Below are 12227 nucleotides of genomic sequence, written 5' to 3' on the forward strand. Positions count from 1 at the left end.
ATCTGCAACTGTGCAAGCAAAAATGATGTACTTTAACTAAAATTGCATAATTTCATTGTTTATTAACAACGTTGCCACATAGCAATGTGAGTCATTAAGCGTAACAGCAAAGGGTGTTTGTTTAGGACTCCCATTATAATGAAGAAATTTCCACAATTATTATCGGATATTTCACAGATCAACTATAAATATAGGACGTTTGTACACCAGTTAATACCCATAGTGTTAAAAGAAATGTCAGAAGTCTAGAAATGTCGGAAGAAGCCGGACCAAGCGGTTGGCACAACAATCCTGTTGACAACATCCGGCATGGTGAGAGCATCCAGCAAGATGACAATAACCAGCATGATGAGAACATGCAGCATGTTGAGAGCATCCAGAATGTCGAGAATATCCAGAATGTTGAAAACATCCAAAATGTTGAGGTAAGTGTGTTTCAGTTGTCATAATGTTTCAATTCAGGCTTTGTTAAAGCAAACGCATTGTGAATATACACATCACCGTTTGTTTTTTGTGCCACTTAATAAAACCATGCCACAATTATACCATATTCTATCAATGTGACTGTGTATATATAGCCTTATTAAATCGCCCTCGCCATGATACAACAGTGTTTAAATATTCAATGAATTCGCTGATATACTACCAAACGTTAGTTATAAAACTAAAGCAATAGCATGTAACTTATGTTGGATAATCCGAAATAAGTTAATGTGAGTTAGGAAAAAACAAAAACAGACGTCAAAGCGAAACCTTCTCTAGTTTCAACAGGAGGTAATCCTATACCTAATGGGTAAATTTGACAAGCTTAGGGGGTAAATAATTGTTGACAACGTTTTGGTCGACATCAGCCTATTAAGCTCATGAAACGAAAGCCGCTGGAGTTTCCCATATGCCAGTGCTCCCCAACTTTTTTTAAAAGCGACCCCAATTTTAAAGAAAACGACATCAGCATTTACATGCCACCCCGACCCCATTTAAGTAATGATGAAGTTGAAACATTTTTTCACATAAACTTTAAATATTTGCATTCAGCGTGCATTATCACGCTGAAATGTAGGACCCCAAAGTTTTGTTCAATTTGGCCAAATGCGCGTTAAAGCCCACCATGCAGTTGCAGAAATCAGACAATTTATGTTTTTTATCCTTTACACACTGTATTGTTTGGGATACAAAATATCGTCCAAGAGGCTTTATCGCAGGGGTGTCAAACTCGTGGGGGTTTGAGGGCCACGTTGCAGTTTGGAAATTATGCCAAGGGCCGCTTGTGATATCTATTTTTAAACATTCAAACTTAACGCTCATTTTTAGTTAACGAAACGGTTTTTAGTTTATATTTAAAACATATGAGTTTTTATTTATGAAGTCAATTTCTGTAAATGTCTGTTTAATTCAGAGATCTTCGATTTTTTAGCGAAATCGCCACCTTTCTAGGGCACTGGCTCATCATCGCCTCCCTATGAGATTGGTATTTTGTAAAAAAATTCTTGCCTTTTGAGCAGATGTGGGCGGTCCGATTCACCCAGTAACACGAAAGCTTCACTTAACAGTTAAAACCTAATTTAATTGTTACTACAGCACGCTTTGATTGCGCCGGAATGCGCCTTTTTGTTTGGCATGTCCTAAATAGCGCGTCGCGAGTTGACGATATGGCTTTTCTCAGGGCGCCGTGAAACTTGCTGGTGTTGGTGTTAGTATTGGTGGTGAATTGCCAGTGCCCGGTATAACATATAACGTTGTGGTTCTGGACCGGTTACGATTTGGGTAAGCAGGCTTGCTGTATAAGACCGGTTTCGGGCCTGTCGAAATAATTCAGTATCAATATGACCTAAGCAAGAAAGATCTGTTTGTACCTATAGCCACGCTTCAATATGTAAGTGTACTAAATGAGGGGAAAAGACCACTGTATACTAAATTAACTTTGAGGCACATAATCAATGCAGAGTTACTGGAATCGTTTTTGTTTTTCATGTGCCCCCAACGTAACTATCGGACTGCATCCCAAAGATTTAGAGTTAGACTTAGAATGTTTGATGTTTTCTGGTTGATACACAGTTACGTGAGCAGCTAACATGTTAATTGGTTTGTGATGAAAACTTGGTTCAAATCGTCTGAAACGTGTCGTGGTATAATGCAGTGGTTCACAACCTTTTCGACGAATTCCTCCCTTACCAATTCAAAACATTTTCATTCCTCCATAAAATACTGCACAGTAGATGCTAAACCATGCAACGATAATTTGAAATGGGGTATTTTATCAACTTCACAGGTCATATTACCATAGCTAAAGTGTCTATTTACCAACCACATGTAAAAACTGTACAAAATTCCTCTCCTCAAGTTTTGAAATTCTTCTTTTGGGCGGAATGCCTACGCGGCCGGGAACCGCTAGAATAATATTTCGGATGTCCTAATCAAAACTTCCACCAATACAATGGCAAGTTTTCCAAACGTCATATGGCAAGTGATACTTTGACGATCCTCTACTTTTCGGATTTTGTACTACTTGTACTCCATTTTTTTTAGGTAAACGCATACAGTCTTATTTTTGTCATGCATTATGTTTGTAGCAGTTAACAGGCCAGATTTTGATGGGGGTCATAGCAATGCTTTATGTTAGAACAGGGATGAAGCAAGCTTCAATACTGTGCGATTTCTTTCAAAAGCCTAAATGTTGGAGTCTTAAAGTTTGTAGGCTTGCGTCTAAGAAATTGGTGATTTCCAGAGAGGCGCGTTTGCGTTTCCCGAAGTTCCTGATGAGCATTGACCTTTTCGAAATATATAAACTTAGATTAAACAAGACGCTTGTTATGCAGGCCTTACAACTTTGTGATGTAAAACGCTTCGCTTTTGGGGACTGCTTTCATAGATTCAGTGTTAGCGTTGATGCTTGTAGGGCGTAAAAAGATCCTCGACTGATCACTGGACTCGTCTTTCCAGCTAAGCTTGTCCATGGACACAATGCGCGAAATTGCCACATCCCCTTTATTTTAGGACATTACCAATGCTTGCCACAACCATGTGTGGCTTTTTTTCTTCTGACACGTTCAAACATTATATCTCTATTAGTGACAAAGCTAAATTGCATTCTTAGACATTAAAAAAAAACAATCTTAAACAATTTGTATGAACAAAAGCGGTTAAACACGCAAAATCAACCAAATTGTGTTTTTAAGAATCTGCATGTTGGCGATCATCTTCACCATCATCACCATTATCAACAACCTGGCAACATTGAGGCTGACCATCCATCAACCAAATTACCTCCAGATTCCCAACAAGGTAAAAAAATGTCAGAGTGAGACAAATTAATAATGTGGAAACTGATTCGCAGAATTTAGAACAAGCCCCTAACTGTTTCCCTCAGTATGTACGTGACAAACTGCGGACTTTAAAGTTGCAAAAATATCTCAGAAACAGGCACAAACAGTTGTACTGTTAGTGTGGGCACATGATGTCCATGGCCAATTTCAAGACATTTGAAACATAATATTTGCCTAACATACCGTAATTTTCCGTGTATAATGCGCAAAATTTAATTAATTTATTGTCCTAAAATCTAGGGTGCGCATTATGCATGGGTACAACAATTTTTGAAGAAAATCTGCCTCGAAATAAAACTTGAAATCAGACCTTTCTTCTTGTTTGTTGTCAATCGCGCATCACATTTAGCCATCCTGCCCAACACACTTAGTCAGTAAAATTCATAATTGACGACACATCGTTTGATGCGATGGTGCAATCCTTGATGGTGTGTTATTGTCAAATACTGCACACTGCCCATTTAGCGACAACGTAAATGGGGTGATATCATTGCCGATATGCAACGGATCGAACTAAAATTTTGTATATAAGTTTGAATTTAATTATTCTGATTTTTAGGTATTTTAATCTAATACATATTAAACTTCATTTGTGTTTTAAAAATAAAAATGTTCTCTGCAAGTATTAAGATCGGTTCCGCTTGAACGCGACCAGTAAGATCTCGTTTGCTGTCACGATGTACCCTACACAAATCCTAAACATTTTTCGCTATCGAGTTTGCGAGCGCATGCGCAGTGATACTGACCGGCAGAATAACATCCGGTTGTTTCAAAAGATGATCTTTTTTCTGAAATAATTTTACGTTTACGGATTTAAGAGTAAAAATTTGGGTGCGTATTATACATGGGTACAGGCTTTTTTCCAGCATCGACATGCCATTTTTAGGGTGCGTATTATGCACGGGGGCGCACTATACTTGGAAAATTACGGTATGTTTTTTTTGTGTGCAGAAAACGTTCTTAAACAAGCTGCAGATGCAATTCAACAACACCAGGTGACAAAACTTGAAACCGAAGTGGCTATACGTGGTTTGACTGTAGATCAGTCCAAACTTCCCGAAGTTCGACAGAACTTGGCCGAAAGCGACATCTTCAATATGAAGGAGCCACACGAAAAAGAGCCTTTCAGCTCATCCATGCACGAAAAGAAAATGGTGAAGTTAGATTTTTCGAAAAGTATTGAATTTGATAATTTACTAGCTACAATGATGGGTATCCGGTTTCTTGCTCTTATTGCCCCCCCAGGCTGTGGAAAGACCACATTGGCTAAGAAATTGGCAAAATTCGCCAATTTCTTTGTGATTTTTTTGAGATTTATGGACTTGAGTTATCAGACTCTTACTCTTCAACAGCTCCTAGTGGATTTTCCATTCAAAGATGTAGACCAGACAACTAGAGATAATGCGTTTGAATGGATGTTAAACAACCAAGAAAAATGCGTGTTTGTGTTTGATGGTTACGATCAAAGTACTTGGTCCCTTAGCAACGAAAAGCCAGCCAATGTGTCGTATGACACTGCTTTACCGATTCAGGAGCTTGTAGCCAATCTTTGCTGTAAAAATTTTTTCAGTAAATCCCTACTCATTTTCACGTCTCGGCCTCATTCCATTCTTTCCTTGCCCATTGTCTTGCGTCCTAAACTCACAGTTGTTGTTGGTGATCTTCCAACAGAGGGCATGCAAAAGCTTTTTTTTGCCTTTGCCGGAAGTGAGGCAGATGTTTTGTGGGAAACGTTGCACAAAAATGCACCGCAGTTAATTCAACTCTGTCACAACCCAATGCTGTTGCAGTTTGTGGTTTACTCTGGTTTGCATGGCGATGTAAATCAAGTAAACACAATCACCAAGGTTTTCAGAAAAGTCTTGCTTCAGTTAGAAACCTCTGTTCACAAACAAGGTTTACAGTTTTGCGATCTTGTCCAACCAGTTGGTAAAATGGCTTACGACGGTATGGTTCGACTAACCGTTGTGTTTTCAAACATCGATATACAAAAAGCTGGCCTAAAAGATGTAAATATACAAGATTTTGTCATCAAGGTAGCTCTTTGCCCAAGGCTATTTGAGGGTGACAGGGCGATCTTCTACTTTATGCACCAGACATTGCAAGAAATGTTCGCCGCAATGTACATCTCCATGTTCATGCCTGATTCCAAATTCCGCGACATCATCCACCAAGTGGTCCATGAAAGTCACTGGTCTATGGTTCGACGATTCATGTGTGGACTTTTGTTCGGAGACAAAGAAGGTTAATATAACCCTTGTTTAAATATTGCCATTAACCGTAATCACAATGCAAAAGCGATAAGACGGCGAAAAATACTAAATACTACTGTTTGTCATAGCTATGCATACGATCGAGGTATGAAACAACTGGAAGAAATCAAGCGCATTAAACACACAGTAAAGTTTTTACGCCATGTTAAGCAGCCAGGCATTTTTGAATAACACGTATGGGTGTTTTGCAAAACCTATGCACTTTTAGTCGCGTGCCGTTGATCGCGCATCAGACAATGCGGTTTCATGATTAGTTTCCACCCTTAGGTTTAAAAATCCTTTCTTGGATGGAATTCCTCCCCGATTGGGAACCACTGCTCCAAATCAACTGATTACAGTGGTCCAAACAAATTTCTTGCCGTGGCGTTTCATTACATTTACTTTACACCTACCAGCGTATTTTCCACAAGATAGCTACCCCAGGGGTTCGTCCACCTTTTCGATACTGAGACCTAGTTGATGGCACTAAGTTTCATAAACGGATTTTACGAATATTTAAAAGTAAAATATTTAATTATTTAAGCAACTTCAAGGAATACATAGCCTACTTTACGAATCAAAAATAGAAACGCACTACCGCATTCCGTCAAAACATGCTGGTTATTGGGTCAAAAATGTGGACGGAAAAAACGCTTTGTTGCAGTTTGGGAAATATCTCGCAGAAAGTAGTATGAGAATCACTAATCAACCAGATTACCAGTAATATTGGAAAAAATCAACTCACATTTTGTATTGCTGACTCATAAAAAATTCATATACTCTAGCCTAATTGTGACACACACAGTAAGTACGCAGTTTACTCCACGCAATAAAATACCCTTCTAGTTGTTATGTCGACTGTGTCCTTACAAACAAGTGTAGGGTTTGTTGTGTAGCCTAACTTTCGGTTGGCATGTATTCTGTACCCAGGACTCGTATGTCGAATGAAATGTGCTTCCGATAAGCAGATCCCGATTAGTTTTCATGTCTGTGTGATAGATGTATGCCGTGTACGTTATTTCCAAACAAAAAGCAGAGCCTACATAAGCCAATACCGGGATAAATTAGGCAAAGTGAAATATTAAAACGTTGCTTTGCAGAACAATCGGCGCTAATAATTTTGGACGTGTAACGGCCACGTGCCTTTAAGCCAGGGGTGTCCAACTCGTACACACCTCCGTGCCACTTTTGGTTTCAAAATATACTCGCGTGCTAACGTTTGGTACTTTTCTCAAACCATGTCTCAAACGTCTTAACGGTATGGGCTCAATCCGAATATTTGGCCGATATGTAGAACCCTACGATATGGTTAGAAAAAACATGTCGGCAAATGCGAGTAAACTTGTTTATTATACTCCAGATTCGTTTTATTCTATTTATGCGACGCAAGATACAAATTGTTTGCAATGGGGCTTAAGTTTTGTCAAAAAACGAACAATTTAATTAGTGGGTTGTGTAACTTTACTACTGATAATCTTTACTGAAGTTAGAATGATGGCCAAGAAAAATGTTTCAATAGAAACAAATGTAGCCTAATTGCGTGACAAATCCTAATGTTCACCATCTAAATGTGCAAAAGCTTGTGTGCCATTTTCAAACGTTCTGCGTGCCACGTGTTGGACACCCCTGCTTTAAGCCATCATTGTGGCGCATTGGTTTGGCTGAGCATAAACTAATGGAAAATTTGAAATTTGAATGCATGAAGTTTCGTTCCCATGAAAATCAAATGTAAGCAAAGCGAATGTTTAGTCTTAACTAATGCCAAGTAGAGGTTTTTACGCGCTGAGTTGTTAAAATACCACTGAGAAACCGCAGCAGTCATCTCATTCTTTAGCGCATACTGTTCTTGAAATGCAAGTGCTAAAACCATGAAAATTGGTGTTTTAGTAAATCAAAAATCTGTAAAGATAACAAGTACGGGAAGCAAGACTAGGGCATGACAACAATAAATAACCATGTATTTCTATTTGTTTTATTTTTATAAATTGTAGGTGACGAAATAAACCCAACAACTCATCAGGTGCGCAAACGAGGACTTCTGTCAATGTTTGGACGAATTCTACGGCGGTCTCCAAAAGGTTGGAACATACTGAAATATCACTTAATAAGCTAAAAACTTCGCATTAAGCACATATGTGTTGAGAATAAAATAACACTGTCTTTGACTGGCGTGCAAAGTAAAAGGCAAATAGTAATTTTTTAGGAAAATTAATGTTCTATAAAGGCTACGCATAAAAGATGTCCTTGAATGCTTACGTTACATATGCAAAATAGGGTTGGGTAATTGAAAATAAAGAATTCGAACAATTAAAGTCATTTTTTGTAAGATTCGGTTAAAATCGCGTTTGGAAACTCGTCCACTGCGCTGCGATATTTCGTTTTGTAATCAAATCATTCATGTTCATTGTTACTTACTGAACTTATAAAGCTACAAATATTATTGATTTGTGTTCTGGAAAATTACACTGTTCTGAAATGTTCACCTATATGCCTTTAATTTGCATGTTTCACTAAATGTCTACAATGCACTTATTATTTAGTTTTTGACAAGCCTACAAAATTTCGCACCAAGCTCATTCAATTGATGAAAGCCGGCATTGCTAAACATCAACTGATTGGTAAGAACATACTTTTATGTTAACAACGTAGCAATTAGGCTGCGTATTATGCTTTAAGGTAGCAATTATAGGCTGCTTTATGCTTTAAGGCAGAGGTGGGCAACCTGCGGCCCGCGGGCCGCATGCGGCCCTATATTAAAGGTTGTGCGGCCCGCAGAGACGCTTGGATTTCAAAAGTAATGGAAAACGAGTCCAATTATTACATATTTTTGAGCTGATTAATGCGCCCGATGCTAGTTTTCTGCGATCTGGCAAAATGTGGTTAGAATCAAATAAGTTACGAATTATACTTGTAGTTAAGCATATTTGGTAAGAAACAAAGCAAAATCACTTTGTGTTATGCACATGTGCGGCCCGCGATCCAATTTTGACATTTATAATTGGCCCTACAGTAAAAAAGGTTGCCCACCCCTGCTTTAAGGCTTCAAAAAAGGAAATACTTTGCGGCACACTTGGAAATCTCCCACAGCACATAAGCGTGTCGCTGCACACAGTTTGAGAATCACTGATTTAAATACTGTCCCTTTTTTTGGCTGATGTATACGTCCTATTTAAAGGCAGCATCTGCCCCCTGCCACGCAGGTTGCACACCTCTGTTATGTATGATAAGAAAAACACATACTTTAACTGACATGGTGGGCTATTTTGGTTTGCTGGTTAAAATTAAGAAAAGAACAAATGAGGAAATAAATAAAGTGAGCTAAAAAATCAGAGCCTGATGTATTTGTGTATAAAACACGACTGCTGGTCACAAGCAAATGTAGGTTTTCGCTTAACGTGCTCATGCGGGGCGTCATACATTGGCCAAACCCGACGTAACCTATGTACACGCATAATGGAACATTCACAAAGTGCAAAGTAACACGTCTGCTCACACCTCCAAGAGCACCCGACCCACCGCGTCAATTTCTCCCACCCAGAAGCATTGGGCAGCGCAAATACCAATAAAACTATTACGTTTTTTGTTTAGTTTGTTATGATTTTGTGGTAGTAAAAGCGCAGCCTACACGTTCCAGTATACCTGCTTTCGAAACTACCTAAACATTATACATATACATATTCATACACAGGCTAAGTCTATCATTTTGATTTAACAAGCAAACTGGCACCCTGCTGCGTTCAATAGGTGGCCGACCCCTGCGGTATTTCCATTTATATTATGTCCAAACAACGTCTAAAATGAATACACTGTTGCTGCCAGGCATAACGTATCAACAGAATTTTTAGCTCTTCCGGCAGTTTTTTTTTTTATTGTAATATGCCAACGTTTCGATGTCCCATACGAAACACCTTCATCAGGGTAATGACATACATTGCAAACACAAGTTATTATAAAGCGAAAAGGGCGGCGAAACACACACAAAAAAGGCGGTAGAAAAAACGCAGTGCGCACCAATGGTCGTGTGATAACACCTGGCTCAATGGTGCAAAAGCGACCGATAAGTTATCGGCATTAGAACGATGAACGTTAAAACGGACGTTTGCACCATTTGAGCCAGGTGTTATCACACGACCATTGGTGCGCACTGCGTTTTTTCTACCGCCTTTTTTGTGTGTGTTTCGCCGCCCTTTTCGCTTTATAATAACTTGTGTTTGCAATGTATGTCATTACCCTGATGAAGGTGTTTCGTATGGGACATCGAAACGTTGGCATATTACAATAAAAAAAACTGCCGGAAGAGCTAAAAATTCTGTTGAAACGTCTAAAATGCTTTAAGTTCGAAGCTTTACGCTACAATTAAAGATTATTCTTTAGGTTAAAATGGAATAAGACGCATTCGTTGTTGTTTTTACTCTAGGCATAATGGCAAAGTTTGCTTAATGTCAAAAAAGAACGTTGTCCGAATGAAAGTTGTCATTTTTGTTTAAATTATGCGTATTAGTTTAACTTGCAAAGACTTTTGACCAGGTTTTATATTTTGACTGGCCATGGGGCCATGGTAAGATTATATTGCTTGAAGCAATAAAATACTTCGTTTAGTTGCTTTCCTCGCATTATTGTATAAAAAGTAAAATATACTTGCCTTTCAAACAAAGTAATATTTAAAAGTCATCCATACTATCAGTGGATGCTTTTGAAATCATTTATCACTGTATATTTTGGCATATTATCTGTGATATCACACAAAGAACAATGAAACATTTATGCGTCACAATCTTCACATTGTCTTTTAGTGGAACATTTTTCTTGCACAGTAAATTTTACCTTCAATAGTGGTTTAAGAGTTGCTGGGTTAGGACGCACTAAATTTTCTCTCGCATTTTTTTGCAACATTTACTCAGTGACGGTTAAAAATGTTTAAAAACAGCTCGGTCAGGCAATGACCGATGACTGATAAACAGGTAAGCAAGAATTGATTAAAAATAGTTATTTTCAAGCGTAAGAAAGGCACGCATAAACTTTGACAATAACATACTGGCCTTTCATGCTGGGTTGGTAACTATATTTGTCATATTAAACTTAAGATTATCTTTTTTGACATTTTTTCATTAGCAACGTCTAAACTTTTTGCATATTTTTTTAGATTTGCTGACTGACATCCAGGAATGCTCGGATGATGAGAAAGTTTCTCTTGCAAAGTTTCTCCCTTTGAAGTTTAATTTTTACGACACTCCCATCACATCTAGTACAGCTCACGCTTTGGCTCAAATCCTTCCGAGGTTGTGTGGACCTGTTGAGGAGCTGGATCTTCGCAACTGCAACCTGAACTTGGATTCACTGAAGATGATTTGTGAAGGAATCGGCAAACTTAAATACAAGGTTTGTCGCAAGATTTATAACATGTTGTTTTTAACTTTTTTATTACTGGACACTGAATCACAACGCTAAAACTATGTTGTAATTTTTTTGCAACACAATTTAAATTCGCAATTACAAAATGTAGTTTTTAGCTTACAATTGTCCGAATAAATTTGCAACAAATAATCATGAAACTTTGCACAGATGAAATATCTTGATCTGAGTGGCAACAGGTTGGGAGATGAGGAAGTCAAAATAATTTCTGTTGTTTTAAACAAAGTTGGGAAATTGGAGCTGTGGATTGCGGGATTTCTGCGACTGGTTTGGAAGTTTTATGCGGAGAAATAAAGAAACTGGAAACCCCGGTAGGATAATTTAGTAATATTATAAAACCTGAAAGTAAATTAAAATTAATATAAACACAATGACGTCACTCATCACGTGACATTGTACTATTGACTATTTTTCCATTTAATAAATTTGCAACAAATAATCCTGAAATCTCGCACAGATGGAATCTCTTGATCTGAGTTACAACAAGTTCGGAGATGAGGGAGTCAAAATAATTTCTGTTATTTTAAACAAAGTTGGGATGTTGAGGCTGATTGGATGCGAGATTTCTGAAGATGGGAAACAGATTTTGCGCGAAGAACTGAAAAGACTCGGACTTCCCGTAAGTTCGTTTGTTCGATTTTTAGTCAAACTTTAAAACGCCGAGACATTTGTTAAAATAATGATGACGTAAACACGATTACGTCACAGCGTAGTTGCGTCATAATGTTATTAGATTTTAAGTTGATGGTAGGCTGTAGATTACATAAAAGATTTTTATTTAATGTTATAAAAGTGATTTTATTGTGTTTTCAGAAATCAACCATCGATTTTGATGATTTCATGATTTCGTCGCGATTTAAAGAATTCCCGGGAATCTGAATTTCAGCTTAAACTTCAACACGAACTTCGTTTTTCTGCTTTTCTTGTTTTTTTTTCTGTTTTCCGCGATGCTTATGCTAATAAACAGAATCGGTAAAGAAGATTTAAATGATGTTTCAGACAAAAAACTTTTAAATAAAATAAATAATCAGCAGAAGTTTATTCGTTTTTAATTTTAGGGTAAAAGTTTTTTTTCTGAAAGCTTCGTTACCAAGGTAGTCCGATTCACACCGATTCGTGTTAATTGTCAAACATAGAAATCCTAGCGACTGTTAAAACATTGAAATCTTTTTTTAAAAAGGCAAGAGGTTTTAATAAAACTTTTAACAGATAACATCCATTTGTAAGTGTACAACGGTAA

At 37.7% G+C, this 12227-nt stretch overlaps 1 pseudogene across 1 annotated transcript; it reads left to right on the top strand.

The window, feature by feature from the left end:
* LOC145214805 (NACHT, LRR and PYD domains-containing protein 1a-like) lies at nt 1–11969 on the top strand (annotated as a pseudogene). Its single transcript, XR_013857131.1, has 9 exons — nt 1–425; nt 3177–3282; nt 4275–5567; nt 7567–7653; nt 8116–8193; nt 10719–10954; nt 11138–11298; nt 11445–11606; nt 11801–11969. The product of XR_013857131.1 is annotated as an NACHT, LRR and PYD domains-containing protein 1a-like (transcript).
* The last annotated feature ends 258 nt before the right edge of the window (nt 11970–12227 follow it).

The sequence above is a fragment of the Phallusia mammillata genome, chromosome 2 (genome assembly GCF_965637545.1).
Source record: "Phallusia mammillata chromosome 2, kaPhaMamm4.hap1.1, whole genome shotgun sequence".
NCBI classification, from domain to species: domain Eukaryota; kingdom Metazoa; phylum Chordata; class Ascidiacea; order Phlebobranchia; family Ascidiidae; genus Phallusia; species Phallusia mammillata.